The following is a 20,303-nucleotide window of genomic DNA, read 5'->3' as shown; positions in this document are numbered from 1 at the left end:
TTTGCTTGCATAACCCAAAGAGCAAATATAGCTGCAGATATCTTATTATAAAAATATAAGAATTATTAAAACTCGTAAAATATTCTGACAAAGGAGCTAAATAAATGATAATTGTATAATAATAATATAATTACCTACATTTTAAGTATATGAAAGTAAAACAAGCACAGCCAATTTGATGGAGCTGAATTAATATCAGGCTTATGACTCCCAGGAACATCTGAGTGGTTTGGCATCATGAGCATCAACCGTGATGTTCCTGGGATAAGGTTTTAATTTAAATTGTTAAAGATTATGTTTGTTGTTCAATGTATTATATAATGAGTGTATTTTGTATTGTATTTTTGGAGGGGTTTTTTCAGAGATTTTTTTTAAATATATTTTTTAGTTTACCGTATGTTGTGACATTGTTTTTTAAAGATAATTTTTGTTGTTCAATTTAATATATTTCTTGCAGTTCAAAGCATCAAGTGTCTTGTATTTATCTTGTACTTACATTCATTCTTCATTTTTAATTTTTCTTAGATTGTTTCCTTAAATGAATGGTTGGGCTTACCTTGCATGAATTGCCCAGTTAGGACCAACATAAGATCCTTACAGAGCCCACTTTAAGCCCATATGGGCATTCACGGTTGAATCCTGGTGCAAACCCACTTTAAACCCCTTTGGGCAGGTGGGGCCCAAATGGGTCTGACACAAATTGCCCGGTTAAGACCCACATAAGATCCTTACAGATCCCACTTAAAACTCACCTGGGCATCCACGGCTGGCCCCCATGTGGATCCCGGGTGCAAGCCCACTTTAAACCCCTTCAGACTGGTGGGCCCCAAATGGGTTTGGCATGAATTGCCCAGTTAAGACCCACATAAGACCCTTACAGATCCCACTTAAAACTCACCTGGGCATCCACGGCTGGCCCCCATGTGGATCCCGGTTGCAAACCCACTTTAAACCCCTTTGGGCAGGTGGGCCCCAAATGGGTTTGGCATGAATTGCCCAGTTAAGACCCACGTAAGACCCTTACAGATCCCACTTAAAACCCATCTGGGCATCCACGGCTTGCCCCCATGTGGATCCCGGTTGCAAACCCACTTTAAACCCCTTTGGGCAGGTGGGGCCCAAATGGGTTTGGCATGAATTGCCCAGTTAGGACCCACATAAGACCCTTACAGATCCCACTTAAAACCCATCTGGGCATCCACGGCTGGCCCCCATGTGGATCCCGGTTGCAAACCCACTTTAAACCCCTTTGGGCAGGTGGGGCCCAAATGGGTTTGGCATGAATTGCCCAGTTAGGACCCACATAAGACCCTTACAGATCCCACTTAAAACCCATCTGGGCATCCACGGCTGGCCCCCATGTGGATCCCGGTTGCAAACCCACTTTAAACCCCTTTCGGGCAGGTGGGGCCCAAATGGGTCTGACATGAATTGCCCAATTAAGACCCATGCAGTACCCTTACAGGTCCCACTTTTAGTACGTCTGGGCTTCCACGGCTTGCCCCAATGTGGATCCCGGGTGCAAGCCCATAATGGGGCCCACATTTGCCGCCCATGAAGCCCTCATCTGGGCCCCACATGTCATTGCTGGCTGGGAAATTAATTAGTTTCTTATTTAGTTTTATTTCCAATAAATAAACCTGTTTCTCGCCTTGAATACAGCAATAGAAGCTGGAATGGCGTTAAAAAAGAAGAGTTGTGTGTTGTTGTTGTTTTTTTTTTTTTTTTTTCCTCCGTTTTGGCTTGACGTTTATATAGCCTGAATAGTCCAACTAAAATAATATAGGGCAGTTTTGTTCATAATTTATGTTTACAAACATTATAAACAAAGCTATGTAGGCTAGGTTACTTTTACATTTTACTTTATTTACCGATAACTTTATTATCATTATTTCTGAATGTAATAATAAAATGCGACGTATAGGCCTATGTGACTTATCTTTTTTCCTCTCAGGAATAGCGTCGGTATTTTTAACCATGCAGCAAACATGAAATTGTCACGGTTCATGAATCCGCTGTCTCATTCTGGTGTCTGTGTGTTCTGTAGTGTGTCACCTGATTGTTCGCGTGGGCGTCGCCGCTGATTATCTGATCAGCGGCAGCTGTTTGCAATTACACCTGCCTATATAACGCCTTGTCTTTCGTCTCATGTTTGTCAGATCGTTGTTTGGAGTCCTGGTGTTGTTGTCTCGTGTTTGCTCGTGTTTGCTCGTGTTTGCTCGTGTTTGCTCGTGTTTGCTCGTGTTTGCTCGTGTTGTTTGTTCCTTGGACTGGATTTCTCGTCGTTGTTTCCTGTTTCCTGTTTCCTCGTTTGGATTGTTCTCTGGATTTCACCCACGGATTACACGGCACTGTTTCACGGACGCACTTCACCAGTCACCATTCATCTGGACTCTCATCGCCCATCGAGGTCCCTGCGTCACCACTCTCCTGCTGTGTTCGTTGTGTTATCTGTGACTGACCATCTGTGTGTGAAGCTCTTAAACAAAGAGATTAACTTGCTATTGCATCCGTCATTATTTACGTGACAGAAATATCTTTAATTTATAAACCATTGTTTTTCCTTTCGTTTAGGTTTACATTTGGACAGAATCTTGTTATAAAAGATAATTGTAGGCCTATTGGCTAAGACGCACACTCTCTTTGTTTTTTAATAAATAAAATGATGTAGCCTACGCATTATTATTATTATTAATAATAATAATAATAATAATAACAAGTAGGCTACATGCAAAAAATAAATAAATAAATTAAAAAAAATAAAAATAACGTTATTAACCGCTATTTTTTCTAATCAAACCGGTTTCGTAACTTTTATAATACGAAGGAACACTGGAACAGAAACGTTAAAATACCAATTCTGCTCGGAGTGGAACGATTGAATTTTTTTTTCCGTTTTTAAGCCCTGCATGACAACCTTAAAAGATGCCAAGAAGTGACAAGGTAATCTAACCTTTTTCAAGTCCTAAGATGGGGCAAATGGACATTCAAGTCCAAATGGACATTGGATGGGAAAAAAAAATTGCCGTTCTGAGATTTTTCTATCGATTACAAGCGTGAAAAAGGCATCCATGTGTCCAGACGGGCATGTCACACACTGCCACATCCATATAAAAAGGACAGCACTTCCCGTGGGTTCTTTGTCCTAAAGTAAGAATTTGAGTACTGAATAAAAAGAGTATTCATAGATTTTTTGAAATGCCTAATGCATACCATAAAAATCAGCTCAAACTCTGGGAAACAGCTCAAACTCAGTTACACAGTAAATACTTATTAGGTTTACATATGTATGGAGGCCTGTTTCTGCCACAGTTGACTAATAAATGTATGATTCTTAAAGTCATAATAATGAAAAACTTTCTCATAATGACTTGATATATCATTATGTTGAGAAAATTTCTCATAATGACTTATTATGTCATAATAACGAGAACATTTCTTGTAAAAATCTAAAGTATCATTAAATAAAATCAATTATAAATTATCAGTATTTTCAATTATAAGAGTGTCTACCGTGGTTACGACCAACGCCTGCTTGTGCTCACCAGTGGAAACTAGCATGAAAGCAACGGCTTAAAAAGAATCAGAAAAAAATCTAATTAATGAAGGAATATGACATTTATTCATTAAGTATAAGTGTAATGTCTTCATAAAACGTTCGGGTTAATGTGTTAATATTAACATGTGTATTTCGCGGATGCGTCTAGGCTATTTGATGTGCAGGTTGGCCTAGACATACAGAAAACACCTTTTAAGATGTTTATGACTTGTTATATGCAAAACTACCTGAAAATATGTTTAGCAGATGTTTGTACACAGCTTTTCAGATTGTCATACGCGTTCTTTAACAGAATTGGATATGTAGGTGTGAGCTGTCTTATTCCTCGATCTGTTTGAAATCCATGGATCACAATTCTGTGTTGCTGCTTGTTCATACACAAAAAATACAAATGAATGTTACAAAGACTATGTCCCCTCTCATATACTGATAATTTATCATTAATGTTATTTAACGATATTACAGATTACACTGACTTCAACGAAAACAACAGTCCTTTAACAATACAGTAAGTCCTATTATTTAACCCTGCGATGCTTTTGAATGGCAGATTTTGTAAATCTGTCTGTTTTTTTTCCATTTCAGAATGCTACCAGACAGGACCGTCTTATCTACAATGCGTAAGATGTCATTTATGCCATCCAAAATGGGAACAGTGACTTTGAGATGGGACTTGATACAATTGATGAAGATGAATGTGGAGATACCTGTGAACTGAAAAATAAATAAACTCTGACTGCCCATATGATGATTATATGGGCATCACGCCAACAAAACCAAGCTATTCAAGAACACAGACCATGCCCTGTGACAAGTATCACTGGCTGAGAAAGGATTTTATCAGTCTCTAAACTGATTTTACTGGAAAGGATTTCACTAATGATGCCATCTCTTTCCATATACCACTGGAGTACTTACGAAGATTTGTGTCAGAAGACATGATCACGGCTCTGACAGAAATGAGCTAAGAGTACAGTTTTCAAATAAAAAGGAGCATCCATAAACAACAATATGTAACTACCATAACTTTTTTCTATATATTTGGGTTTTTCAGGATTAAAGACAAAGCACAAAGATACGTAAGGTAGAAAATTAGTAGGTGTCTGTTCCAAACACCCACCTTGGTTTTCAATATGGTTATCTTCAGAATCTCAGAGAAAGATTTTGTGAAGTTCCAGAAACAGCCCTGCTTTTACAGCAACCCTTCAGGCCTGGATTAGCTTGTTCAGGTGTGTTTGATTAGGGTTGGAGCTGAACACTGCAGGACAGGATGTGATTGTTTGATATGTAGACTTTTGTACACATAAAATAAAATCCAAATACTGGAAAACAGGGTAAGATGATCCTGTAGAAATTTAAACGTTAGGTTAACTAGTTATTAGTAATAGGGGACATTTCCCCCATTAAAATGACTAAATAAATATAGAAAATTAAATTTTTTCCCCCAAAGTTACTACTTTTAAATCCCATCTGATGTGCTGGCAGAATTGAATAATAAGCAGGCCTACATTATGAAAATACTGACTCTCAATAAAACAATGGAAGACAATGTCAGAAGCAACTAGGTTGATCATTGAACGGTTGATCATGATGAGAAGTGCAATATACCATGCACAACAGCAGCACACATGTTTGGCCAACAGGTTTGACACTGGAACATTTAAAGGCAGGAACACACCAAGCCGACGGTCGGCCGACTAAGTTTTCTCAATGTGTTTTACACCATCGGCTGAAGTTGGTCCTCATCGGCTTTTTTTCGGCTGATTCGACATGTTGAATTGGAGTCGGAGCTCCTCAGGCCATCTGATCAATCTGATTGGCCGTTCAGCTACTGCCACCTGCTGGTAGAGAAAGGCAATTCATCTTACGCAGGCGCAGAATGGACGTGCTACTTGGCCATCGGCTGTCTAGCGTTGGTTTGGTGTGTCAGGGCAAATTTGGACAAAGACGCTGCTGAGTTGAGCCAACCCCACAGTCTGCTTTCATCGCCACTAGTTCGTCGGCGTCGGCTTGGTGTGTTCCGGCCTTTACCCAGCCCAATATACCTTTTGACGACCGCACAAGTCTGCCAGTGTATGTAGACCATTGAGTCAAGTGTGCATCAGTGATCATTCTTCACATTATTCACTGTGATGTTTCTGACAGTAGGAAGCTAGATGATGTCTTGCACTTTATTTGTATTATGGGTAAATACCACATTTACAAAGCAAGAAAAACAAAAGATTTGCTTCTGATCTACATATACTATTGTCATTACTTCAAAAAAACTTTGAAATCCTATCTTATAGAAAATTGTTTTTAATATTGTAACATGGTTAGTAGATGTGGCAAGAAGGAGGCGGGAACCGGCGAACGTTCAACAAAAGTTTAATTCAAAATAAACAAAGAACAAAACGAAAGTAATGCCTGGACTTTATTTTAGTTTTATTATGTTTGTGTGGCCCTCGCGGACATCTGCCGGCCACACAAACATAATAAAACATAAAATAAAGTCCAGGCCTGGTCCTCTCTCGTCCTTCACTGATGTCGCTCCTCCTTTTATGCCTCCGGAGCTCCTCCGTGAGAGACTCAAGGCCGGCGCGCCTCGCAGGTGATGCTCATTATCACTCGCGTCACCGGCCTCGCGCCGTTCCATCACGGCTCTCGCCCGCCGTGCTCGTCACAAATATATTGTAACTTTTTTGTAAAGGATCATTCGTTGCACCCAGAATGCAAACCAGAAGATACAAAGAAGCAATTATGATCTCACAATTTAAATGCAATATTGAGGCACAGATCAAAGACCAAATGTTTGGTCATTGTAATGAAGTCCACAGGAGACAATAACCTAAGTGCAGTTTAATATAATCCAAAACATGAACAAAATTCAAAAACAAAGACGTGGCTTGACCAAAACTGACACTCACCAAACAGTGTCAAGAGAGTCTAGACAAGAGAACAATGAAACATGAGTGTCATATATACACAGACTGATGACTAAACAAAGACACCTGTGAATGATCAACAAAGAACCATAAGGTGTTTTCAACATCGTCTGCGACTGGAGGTAATCGATTGGCGAGAGTATCCGCATGCAGACGGGGAGACGTAAAGTCGGACACTTTCTGCTTCTCGTAGTGACGCTCATGCTGCATTTGCATACTTGCATATCACAGCTGAAGTGAAATAAATGCAATATTTGACTAATACACTGATGTTTCACAGACATTTTCATTCAAAACTTTTGATATACTGCTTACAGCTTCCGTTTTTACAAGAATAAAGTTCAACATATTATTGAAGTACCAATGTAGTGGGATCTATGGTTTTATAAGTTTTATTTTGATAAACATGACACAATATAACATTGCGACTACATGAAAAGAGCTTCAACTGTTATAAAAATACAGATTTGTGAGCATTAGTGGAACTAAAGTTTTCAGAATAAATGCGAAACACATGATCGTTGTCATGCAGTGAATCCGGCCAGTCGTGAAACAGTTGTCATCAGAGCTCGTGCAGCTCCTCTTGAGAAACTGCGCTGGCTGACTCATCCGACTGGGGCGGTTTGGCAACACTGTGACTGGAGCCAAAGAGCTTAGAACCCAAGAGGCGACACTTTGATACTTTTTGGGTAACAGCCACTAGATGGCACTCCAGTAGCGTGGCCGCCATTATGGGGTGAAAATACTAACTGGACCATAGAATCCTTCACATCTTACACACCCAAAATCAGTGAATTTCACTGCCAAATCAGAAGCGCAAAAGAACAGTTTTTTAAATTAAGTCACCAGTAAATTGTATGGCTCCTACAGTAAATGTTGTATTGTCTTATATATGTTTTATTTTACCAGTTGTGGAATCCAACCATTCAACCATCTGAGGTAATGTAGTTAGCCTACTTTGAGTATTTCCATTTAATGCAACTTTACACATTTATTAATAGTAAATTAATAATTAATACATTTAAGATCATCATGTTTGCAGCGAACAATATATTTCAGACCTAGTGGAGTAATAATATCTAGGTCTGAATTGAAATAGGCTATATTGTATATTTTAATGGATCACGCTACAAACATAAAGATCTTATAATACATGATGCATTGCTGTGTCCGTTATCGCATAATTCACACTTTTGGAGACTTTTGCTTTAACAGACATTAGACAACACTGCAAAATCAAGTTGTTATATTTACAGTGGGTACGGAAAATATTCAGACCCCCTTAAATTTTTCACTCTGTTATATTGCAGCCATTTGCTATAATCATTTAAGCTCATTTTTTTCCCTCAGTAATGTACACACAGCACCCCATATTGACAGAAAAACACAGTGACACTCATATATTTAACCCTCTGGAGTCTGAGGCTGATTTGGGGCCTGGAGAAGTTTTGACATGCCCTGACATTTGTGCTTTTTTCAGTTGTTCATAAACATATTAATGACACAAGTGTCATTACACTGTATTCAGCACAAACTAGGCTACCATAATATGTGAGGAACATGTGTGTACATGTTTGTGTTTTTGAAGGAATAACGTTTATGCGTGGTTACTGAAAAAACAAAAAACTTAAGTCACTGATATAAGGCCAATAAAAGTATATTAAATCTGTGTTCACAAGACTTTTGGGTATTGAAGGTTGTAGACTAGAGTTTTTGCTTCAAAATTATGTAAAAATTATGCTGACTACTCTTTCATTTATAACAATATACTGATTTAGTTTTTGTAAGACACTTTTTGCCAAGAAACACGGTATGCGAGGAGGCGTGAATCTCCATGAATAATGGCTCATTCTCACCTGTGAAGACAAAAGAATTGAATAGTAATGACCTGAAAAGACTTGCATATTAATGAGGCATTTCAGTCAGGTAGGCTGTGAAAAAAAACTTCTGTGATGTCTCAAGCTCATCATGGTATATGAAACATACAGAAACATTTTATTACAATATAAAATAATGGTTTTATATTATACTTTAAAATATAATGTATTTCTGTGATGCAAAGAGTCTGAATATAGGCTTTTAGTTTAAAAGTATGCACATTTGGAGAAATATAGGATTCTCATATGTTTATGTCAATTTTCTATACAGAGGAGTTATTTTTTATTTAATATTCATTGTTATCTCTATGAGCGCTGGTGTTTGCAATTCATACTGCAGCCGGAGGGCGCTCTGTGCATTTTAGTCCACAAATTCACCTAAGAAGAAGACGATATTCCATGAATGGTGTTTACCAATTCATACTACAGCCGGAGGGCGCTAAAGAAACAAAAACTCACTTAAAACTTATCATTAGAAGAAAACAAACAGGAATTTACTGAATGTCTTCCAGAGATCGCTAACCAAGGCTTTTTCATCCAGATAAACAATTTTCAAGGCAATAAATACACGATTGAGATGATGAATGCATGTGTTGTCTCTGAATTTGCCTGTGAATAGCGCTGGCTCCGTGGGTGTGGCCGCATTAGTGGGTAATGAGCTGAATCACGGACTTCTGACATGGCTCTCTTTTCATACAGATTACATAAACACAGAATGTTTGTTTTCGATTTGACTTGCACGATTTAAAACCTGACATTTCAACGTTTTGTTAGACATAAGTATGAATTTTTTGTGATTAGTATTCACTAAGTTACACTTCATTTTCTGAGAACTATCAGATTGGACTTCGTTCAGAGGGAGATGAGAGATCACGCATCATGTTAGTTTTCTTTATTTTACAAAAAGCACAACATTTTGTTTTTACTCTGAGTGTATACAAATAAAAGGAGATATTCTATAGTTTCAATTGATGTATTACTTATGTTTCTATGACAAAAAATGACGGAGTATTTTAAGTCTGTTTTGCTGCAATGTGAAAAAAAACCTGCAAAACGCGCCGGCGCGTTTTTAGACCTCAGAGTGTTAAGGTGCTGTCCATTTCTTCTGATCATCCTTGACATGGTTCTACACCTTCATTTGAGTCCAGCTGTGTTTGATTATACTGATTGGATTTGATTAGGAAAGCCACACACCTGTCTATATAAGACCTTATAGCTCACAGTGCATGTCAGAGCAAATGAGAATCATGAGGTCAAAGGAACTGCCTGAAGAGCTCAGAGACAGAATTGTGGCAAGGCACAGATCGGGAGTCGGGAGATGGGAGAAAGTTGTAGAAAGTCAACCATCACTGCAGCCCTCCACCAGTTGGGGCTTCATGGCAGAGTGGCCCGACGGAAGCCTCTCCTCAGTGCAAGACACATGAAAGCCCGCCTGAAGGACTCCAAGATGGTGAGAAATAAGATTCTCTGGTCTGATGAGACCAAGATAGAACTTTTTGGCCTTAATTCTAAGTGGTATGTGTGGAGAAAACCAGGCACTGCTCATCACCTGTCCAATACAGTCCCAACAGTGAAGCATGGTAGTGGCAGCATCATGCTGTGGGGGTGTTTTTCAGCTGCAGGCACAGGACGACTGGTTGCAATCGAGGGAAAGATGAATGCGGCCAAGTACAGGGATATCCTGGACGAAAACCTTCTCCAGAGTGCTCAGGACCTCAGACTGGGCTGAAGGTTTACCTTACAACAAGACAATGACCCTAAGCACACAGCTAAAATAACGAAGGAGTGGCTTCACAACAACTCTGTGACTGTTCTTGAATGGCCCAGCCAGAGCCCTGACTTAAACCCAATTGAGCATCTCTGGAGAGACCTAAAAATGGCTGTCCACCAACGTTTACCATCCAACCTGACAGAACTGGAGAGGATCTGCAAGGAGGAATAGCAGAGGATCCCTAAATCCAGGTGTGAAAAACTTGTTGCATCTTTCCCAAAAAGACTCATGGCTGTATTAGATCAAAAGGGTGATTTTACTAAATACTGAGTAAAGGGTCTGAATACTTAGGACCATGTGATATTTCAGTTTTTCTTTTTTAATAAATCTGCAAAAATGTCAACAATTCTGTGTTTTTCTGTCAATATGGGGTGCTGTGTGTACATTAATGAGGAAAAAAAATGAACTTAAATGATTTTAGCAAATGGCTGCAATATAACAAAGAGTGAAAAATTTAAGGGGGTCGGAATACTTTCCGTACCCACTGTATATGTTTATTGTCCAACATTCCCAATTTTTCTGATGCATGTCCTTAATTTAATTTCATTTGCTGGTATTAATTCAGTGTTTATAAACCTTTTAATGAATTTTAAGCCAAACTGACTGGGTTTCTAGAGAGCAAAGGTTTTGTGAAAAAAATTGAAAGACTTAAACACAAAGTGTGTAAAATAAACTGTTAAAAGGATTTGATGATCACTAGTGATAGTATTTTATTCTGTGTTGTCATCATTCAGGTTGGATTTCAGCTTTAATGTACATTTTGTTTTAACAAAGCAGCTGATATTGCCATAGAAACTAGTGGACTGATGAGTCGCTTTCACCACAAAATGGCGGAAATGCAAGACTGTTGCCGGGCGCCGGAGTAGCAATGGAACGTTCTTTTGAGTGTCGCTTCTTGTAAGTGCATATTCTTTGCCTGTGACTGGAGCACTGATGGCAGGAAATGACAGTAGCTCTGGTAGTGATCCGGAAATGGAAGATGAATCGTGTAGTGGGAGTACAAGAGGGAATGAATGGTGGAAAGTAGTCAATCGAAAAGAAAGAAAACTAATAGTCAATGATCATTTACGGATAGTGGAAAGACACTGAGATGCATAAAGTGCCAGAAGTATGGCCATGTTAGTGCTGTTTGCAGAGGAAAAACAACATTGTGCGAGATGTGGGGGTGACCATGTATATGGTAAATGTGGCGAAGGAGTGAAGGAAACATGCTGCAGTTGCGGAGGTGAGCATAGTGCTGGCTTTGGGGGATGTATTGCACACAAACCTGCTGTGAAAATTCAAAATGTGAGAATAAATGAGGGGTTAACTTAAACTGAAGCAGCACAAAAAAACAAAACAAAATGAGCAGATACAGAGAGAGGTAAAAATACAAGAATGGACTGGGAATACTTTGGCTCAAAGTAAGACAAAAGAGGACAGTTTGGTTGTAATAGTAGGTAATCCAAGGCACTCGAATCAAGCGAAAAGTAATGTTAAAAAGCTTTTATTTCATCTTGGCTGTGACTTAAAAACAGGTGATACACACAAGCTGCACACCTATGCATTGCGGCTATTGCCTTCGTCAGGGTGTGAACAGCAAACACATTGAAAGTTCATCTTGAGCAGCAGTTAATTAGTCTAATAACAATCACCTGGTTATGCTACTTCAGGGAAACATGAGTGAAAGAATTTTAAAGATTACATATCATTTTATACCAAACACTGTATACACCATAATTGAAAAAAAACCCCAAAAAAAACATAAGTATCACAATACTAATGGTGTCACAAATCAAGTAACATTATAATTTTTATTTCTAAAATACAAAAATCATTCAAACATTTTGTTACAAAAAAGGTACAAAGTCTAATTCCCCATTTAAACCTGGAAATGTAGTTGCTTTTAACATAAAAATCCAGAAAGACTCTCTTTGTAGAAGCTTATTAACTCTATCACCTCCTCTTATTTACCTAGGCAAGGCAAGGCAAGGCAAGGCAATTTTATTTGTATAGCACATTTCATACACAATGGTAATTCAAAGTGCTTTACATAAAGAAGAAGAATAAAAATAGAACATAAGGAATAGAAATAACAGTAAAAACTGAATTTTGCTATCTGGATGGAAGAGCTAGGAAGTCTTAGGGAGTTTTTTGTTGTTGTTGTTGTCCGTCAGAGCAGATCTGAATGTATCTTCCTCACACAACAGGACTGCTACCTGTTAAGGCACTTCAAACTGATAAACAAAGTTTCAATCTCCCCTTTTGCCAAGACACCTCAAACTGCACTACACAGCCCTAATCCCCCTTCCGGAGATATCTTATCTATGCAACGCAGTTCAAATTTCCCCTTTGGAAATTTCCCCCTTTGGAAAGTGTCCTGACTGTAATCCAGAGATATCTTAACCATGCACTACAGCTCAAATTTCCCCATGGTTTGTCCCCTTATCCAAATTTACCAAATTTTAACTTAATCACTTTCTTCCTAATTCTCCCAGCTCTTTCAACCAGACAGCAATATTTAAAATGCATTAAAAGTTAGAATAACAACGATACATAAAAGATATTAAAAATGAAATAAAAACAAGAAAAGGAATTAAAAGAATAAAAAGATAATACGTATAAAATAAAGTGCAAACAGTTCGGACATAGCACAGTGCTCAATCAGCAAATGCATAGATAAAAAGATGTGTTTTGAGTCTGGATTTGAATGTGGCTACTGTTGGAGCACACCTGATCTCTTTTGGAAGCTAGTTCCAGCTGCGGCTGGCGTAACAGCTAAAAGCAGACTCTCCTTGCTTTGAGTGAACCCTTGGTATTTCTAAATTACTTGATCCTGATGATCTGAGTGATCTGTTAGGTTTATATTCTATGAGCATATCTGCAATGTATTGAGGTCCTAGGCCATTGAGTGATTTATAAACAAGTAACAGTACTTTAAAATCAATTCTAAATGCAACTGGAAGCCAGTGCAAGGACCTGAGGACTGGTGTGATGTGTTCATGTTTTCTGGTTCTGCTCAGAATCCTGGCAGGAGCATTCTGTACGAGCTGCAGCTGTCTTATGGTCTTTTTGGGAAGACCAGTGAGGAGCCCATTACAATAATCCACCCTGCTGGTGATGAAAGCATGAACAAGTTTCTCTAAGTCTTGACTGGAGACAAAGCATCTAATTCTTGCAATATTTTTGAGATGATAATATGCTGATTTAGTTACTGTCTTTACATGGCTACTGAAACTCGGGTCTGACTCCAAAATCACACCAAGATTCCTGACTTGATTTTTAGTTGTTTGACCCCTAGAGTGAAGGTACATGTTCACTTTGAGAACTTCATCTTTGTTTCCAAATGCAATGATTTCAGTTTTGTCTTTGTTTAACTGAAGGAAGTTTAGGCACATCCAATTTTTAATTTCATCAATGCATTGGCACAGGGAGTCAATGGGGCTGTAGTCGTTAGGTGATAGGGCTAGGTAAATCTGGGTGTCATCTGCATAGCTGTGATATGCAATTTGGTTCTTTCTCATTATTTGGCTCAGTGGCAGCATATATAGGTTGAACAGGAGGGTGCAAGAATTGAACCTTGAGGGACTCCGCATGTCATGGATGTCCACTCAGAGTTATGGTCACTGATACTCACATAATAACCTCTCCCTTCTAAGTATGACCTGAACCATTTAAGGACCATCCCAGAAAGCCCAACCCAGTTTTCGAGCCTGTCAAGAAGAATGTTGTGATCAACAGTGTCAAACGCAGCACTGAGGTCGAGTAGAACCAGCACTGATAATTTACCTGTATCTGTGTTAAGGCGAATATCATTTATTATCTTTATGAGTGCTGTCTCTGTGCTGTGATGCGGTTGGAAACCAGATTGAAAGTTGTCAAAGTATCCATTCAAGCTTAAGAACTTGTTCAGCTGATTGAAAACAACTTTTTCAATGATCTTGCCTATGAAAGGAAGATTTGAGATTGGCCTGTAGTTGCTCAGTATGGTGTTATCCAGATTGCTCTTTTTCAGGAGGGGCTTGACAACTGCAGTTTTCAGGGATTTTGGAAAAGTCCCAGAGAGAAGTGAGGCGTTTATCACTTCTAGGAGATCTGCTTCTAAACAGTTAAACACGCTTTTGAAAAAAGATGTGGGAAGTGTGTCAAGGGCGCAGGTTGATGTTTTAAGGTGCTGTACTGTTTCTTCCAAAATTTTACCATCAATTGCTTCGAAAAGAGACATAATAGCTGCTTTCTGATGTTGTGATCTGATCTGTTTTACCCCAGTGCAGCTCAAGGATGTGCTGATCGCCTTTCTGATATTATTAATTTTCTCAGAGAAGAAGGAAGCAAACTTAAAGCAGTTGCTGTCTGAGAGCATTTCACTGGGAATCTGACTTGGGGGGGTTGTTAGTCTCTCTACAGTAGCAAAAAGAGTGTGGGTGTTGTTTAAGTTTCTGTTTAAAATATTTGAGAAGAAGGTCTGTCTAGCTTTGCCTAATTCCACATTGAAAGCATGAAGAATATCTTTATAGATGTTAAAATGGATTTCAAGTTTTGTCTTTCGCCACATGCGCTCAGCTTTTCTGCATTGTCTTTTCATATTTTGCACTGCTGTTGAGTCTCTCCACGGTGCTTTTTGTCCGCCACTCTTCTTCCTGACTTTCACAGGAGCAATGTTATCAATAACATTCTGTACTTTTGAGTTAAAAGAATCAAGGAGAAAATCAACAGAGTCTGCAGATATGCTTGGTGTTAAAGATATAGCCTTCATAAACAGTGCACTAGTATTCTCATTTAAGCATCGCTTTTTGACAGAGACAGATCTAGCTTCAACAGTCGGAGAGATCAATAAATCAAAGAAAATACAGAAATTATCAGATAGCGCTAACATCCTTAATAACAATGGATGAAATGTTTATCCATTGTCCATTGTGTGGCCCACAGGCTTTGTTGGTTTTCGGGGCTTGACGCTTTTTTGTTGATATCTGGGGGCTCGCAGCAAAAGAGTGGGAGAGTTTGGTTCCAGCATACACCAGTTCCTCCATTTTCTCTGAGAAGCACAGAAGAGGGGATGCTGGAGAGAGGGATAATGTGTCTGGTGAGAGGGGCTGTTGTTCTGGTGTTACCAGAGGCTGTAGTATGTTGTCCTGGCTTCCCTGGCAGTTTTCCCAAAAGTCGTCCTTGGGTGCTGAATCTTGGAGCAGTTCTAACACATCACTGTCTCTCGGTGAGCTCTGTGGGCAAGGCTCAGTCAGGATTGTGTCCATGAGCAGTGGTTGTTGTGGCTGCGTGGTGTTATCATTGACCTTGTGGGATGTGTCAACCGCATGTCCATTCAGGTGCTGAAATGATGTCCTGTGGTCAGTTGTACTCTGTCCAGGTGTGTTTGTGCCACTCAGGTTGAGTGGATTTGCACACACTGCTGAAGGATGATGGAGGCAGAAGTAGATATTGTCCTTTAGCACTCTTGAGCCCAGTTTGTTTGGGTGCAGGCCATCATGAGTGAACAGTTGTCTCTGACTCCAGAACAGATTGAAGTTGTCAATGAAATTCAGTCCTTTTAAGTTGCAGGTTTTTTGCATCCATGTGTTAAGTCCAAGCAACCGTGTAAATCTATTTGTTCCTCTTGCTGGGAGTGCTCCACTGATGAACGACTGAACTTTTAGTCTTTTAAGCATTTCAAAAAGTTCATTGAAATCCCTCTTAAGGAGTTCTGACTGTTCCTTTCGAATATCATTCTTCCCCACATGAATGATTAGTCGATTTGCAGTCTTATATTTCATCAGAATGCTCTTAAGTTCCCTGTTTACATCAGAAACTGTTGCTTGTGGAATGCAGCATGTAGTTGTATCCATGCTGCTGATGTTTCTGATAATAGAGTCACCCACTATCAGAGTCCTGGGCTCGGCTGCTCTCTGAGCTGAGTGCCGCTGACTGTTCAAACTTGAGCGGCAGTTAGCATCGGTGTTAGCTGCTGGCTGATTTGATCTGTGTCCGATCATGTTTGGGGATTCCTCACCCACATTCATCATGTCTGGAGATTCCTCACCCACATTCATTAACACTTCAAATCTGTTCTCCAGATGTATTTGCGGTGGTAGGGAGCTAGTGTTTGGGGTAGAGGATGCTACTGCATTAATATGTGATACTCGTGACAATCTGATGTCTCGAGTGCCTTTGGGTCTTGCTCCCTGTGTGTGCCATCGATTAATATGTTGATCAATTTCGGCACTCAGTATGGTCTGTTTAGGGGCATTAGATTCATGGGACTCACCGACTGTTTGCTGAGGATGTCCATGACGAAGCTCTGTTGTGTGTTCCTTCTGGTTTGGTAGTCCCGCAAGTAACTTTGTTTCAAGAACTGCAATCCTTTTTAGAAGTCTGTGGCAGTTTGTGCAGCAGGTAGATTCTTCAACCAGAGGAGGCATATTATTTCTAATCCTTTTGGATGTAGGCAGCTGTGTTTTCCCTTCTCCGGAATGTAAGCTGATGGCTGCTGTCAATGGGAGGCTGGTTGGATAAAATTCCCCTTTTTTGTATCAATTCTTCCAGTTAAAAAGATTGTTGGTGCCAAGATTTGTTGTTTGAGCACTGTGCCTATTTGCTGTAGTTAAAATTATGAGATAAAATATAAAAGCAATAGAGCAAAGCGCGGAGCTGTAAGCAAGAGCGTCCGAACAGTAGCGAAGCAGGAAGCAGGAACATGTTCTATGCCGATTATCTTCAAAGTACTTGGGCTGCCATGATTTTTCTCCTTATAATGAAGAGCCATCGGATATAAAGGATTACAGACTCGAATAGCATTTTTATGCTCTCAGGACCTTATGTTATTGTTAATCGAAGAAGCAAAAAAACAGAAGGCAGAAACGCAAAAACAGATTGCCAAAATTAAAGAAGAGCTGACATCAGCTGGGCATGAATCGTTCTCGCAATTTGAAGAAAAACTTGATGATATAGAACAATTATCTAAGAAACTTAAGCAAGAAAAATTGTCCAAATTTGGAAGAGATGAAAATGATTACAAAGAGCAGGTGTATGCATGGTCTCAACGAAATGTAAAGACTCACAGAAAGAGATCGGTGTCTTTTAATTTAACCAGCAGCGATGAAGATCTATCAACAGCGGAGATATCACCTAGGAGAGATTTTTTAGAAAGCAAATCCAGAATGGCTCAGAGACCCAGAAGACGGGAGGACGCAAGATGAGATGAGGAAGAGGTAAATCGACCAAGACTCCCAATTCAAGGCAGATATACCCGGAGCCGAACAAGGGAGACGAAGTGATAAACATTTCAAATATCACTTTACCGACAAGTTGCGCCTCTGTTTTATCAAAAGGCCTGACCTATGCACCAACAAATACAGCGAAAGAATTCCAGACCAAAGTGGACTTATTTAAGTTTCATCGGAGTCGTCAATTAAAAGCTTGGTACTATACATCTGAAACAGCTACCCGTACTTACGATAAGAAAGCTTCATCTTTTAAGCCCAAGTCAACATTTATGCCATGTGTATCTAATCCAACTTTGAATTCTTTCTACAAAAAAGTAACGTATGAAATTGACAAGATTTTCATCTCAAAAAGAAGAAAATTTAATAATCTTTCAAAAGAAGATCGAGATGCTTTGAACTGGCTTTCTAATAATGATGATCTTGTAATAAAAAGAGCGGACAAGGGAGGCGCAGTGGTTGTATGGGGCACAGATCAGTACATCAAAGAAGCCTTGCGACAACTACAGAACTGTGAGTACTAGGGGTGTAACGGTACACAAAACTCACGGTTCGGTACGTACCTCGGTTTTGAAGTCACGGTTCGGTACAGTTTTCGGTACAGCAGGTGGAGAGAAAACTAAACATAAAATTGCTTTTTTTTATTATTAAACAGAGGTTTACTGAACAAATTGTGTTTTTGTCTTTAAATATATTAAATTAAATTAAAACTAAAAGTTTCTTAAGGATAAAAAAAAAGATCTCTGCTAATGCTATAAACTATGTAGGGAGCCCTAACTTGAAAGAAGCCCAAACTATTAGCCTAAATTCAATTGCTTTTTATTTTTAGATAAAATAATCAACACTCAAATAACAAATTGTATGCAAACCTGTAAGCTGCACCTAAGGCAGTTTTTGCATTAACTTCTAAATGTTTTTACTCCAATTCGTTGTTGAAATATAATCATTTCTACACAGTGGCTGTTATTTTAACATCAGATTTATTTAAACATACATTAAATAGCCTAATCAGGATATCACTAAAAGGTTTAAGTAAAATAATGAATATATTGGCTAATACAGTGCATATATTAAGCGAAAGAGTTCATTTCTCTAGCAAACTAACAAGCTGTGAACACTGAATGGCTTTTCTGAGGTAAATGCATCATGACATATTGTTGAATACGGAAGCTTTCATTGATGTCTTTCCACCGTTGAAACACTGAATGAGCGATTACATGAGATATGACCGTTTCAGTAAGTTGTACTGAATCTTGCAACATACCTTCAGATGTTCTTTCATGTTTATTCTGTAACTAGTATTAAGGAGGAAGAGATGAACACATTCACTTGCGCTCCGCGCTCGTGCTGCCGGTTGAACTGAGGCGCCTGTACAGTGATCTGTCACCCCACATCAAAGCACGTCAAAATGGCATTTTCTGTTTAAACTTCATGATTTCGTGGACAAAATTTGAAGGATGACACTTTGTTTCTTATCGAAAGTAACAAAACGCAGAGCTTATTGCGGTTATTGGTGGTGAATATTGGTTGCGATGTAATGCTTCGGTACACACGTGCACCGTACCGAAAGCCCTGTACCGAAACGGTTCGGTACAAATACGTGTACCGTTACACCCCTAGTGAGTACTATCGGCGCTTGAAATCCAATCCAATAGAGAGTGTGAAAAATGAACTGATATTTTAATACATGCTCAAAATGAGGGATGGATTTCAAAGAATGAATGTGATTTTCTCTTTTGTAAAGATCCTAAGATTCCTACCTTTTATATGCTTCCAAAAGTACATAAAAATCTTGAAAATCCACCAGGGAGACCTATAATTAGTGGTAATGGGTCTATTACAGAGCCGGCTTCAAAATTCGTGGATTATTTCATTAAACCATTGGTTAATGAACTTCCCTCATTTATTCAAGATACAACCCATGTATTGAATATTATTAAATAACTGAAAACTATAGAATGAATAGAATGATAGAATAGTAGCCATGGATGTTGAATTCGTTGTAAACGAATATAGACCATAAAGAAGGGTTGGAAGCATTAGCATTTTATTTGGATATGAGATCATCTACTGAAAGACCACCAGCATGCTTCATTGTGCAACTAGCTGAATGGACACTAAAAAATAATTTATTTTTGTTTCAAGATGAATTCTATAAGCAAATTAAAGGTACAGCTATGGGTGCTTGTTTTGCCCCAAATTATGTTTTTAGGATTTTGGGAAAAGCAATGTGTATTTTCTGATTCAAATCCATATTTAAAGTATGTGATGTGGTGGGGGAGATATATAGATTATATTTTTCTTATATAGATTGGTTCAGAGGCAGATTTATTAGCGTTTCACTCATATTTAAATAATACTAATGTGAATTTGAAATTGAGTCTTGATTTTTCATATACTGAGATAAATTTCTTGTATTTAAACAATTTTAAAGAAAGTAATGGTGCATTACATACTACTATTTTTAGGAAAGAAACTGATAGAAATACTATTTTAAGAGCAGATAGCTTTCACCCCTCTTGGTTGACAGATAATATACCCTTTGGACAGTTTCAGAGATTAAAAAGAATTTGTGACAGGGAAGATGATTTCACTTTTAGGGTGCAAGAAATGACTCAAAGTTTTCAGGAACAAGGGTATAAAAACAGTGTGATTAAAAAAGCTTTTGTTAAAGCAAAAAATATCAATAGAGATGAGTTACTAGAACAAAAACACAGACCACAAGATCCTGATAATTCTGTTTATTTCGTTACACAGTATAGTACAGAAGCGAATAGAATTAAGAAAATTATAAAAAGTAATTGGGATATTGTTATGAGTGATCCTCATCACAGGGAAGTTATGCCTAAGTCTCCTTCCATTGTCTTTCGAAAAGCACCTACGATTAGAGATAAATTGGTGAGAAGTCACCTTCACTCTAAGAAATCTAATTCTTGGTTATGTCTGAGTGCAGGAAATCACAGATGTGGCAATTGTAAT

This window comes from Megalobrama amblycephala, linkage group LG14 (assembly GCF_018812025.1).
Source record: "Megalobrama amblycephala isolate DHTTF-2021 linkage group LG14, ASM1881202v1, whole genome shotgun sequence".
Taxonomy (NCBI): domain Eukaryota; kingdom Metazoa; phylum Chordata; class Actinopteri; order Cypriniformes; family Xenocyprididae; genus Megalobrama; species Megalobrama amblycephala.
The sequence above is the reverse complement of the archived record's forward strand: the minus strand, read 5'-3'. Positions refer to the sequence as shown.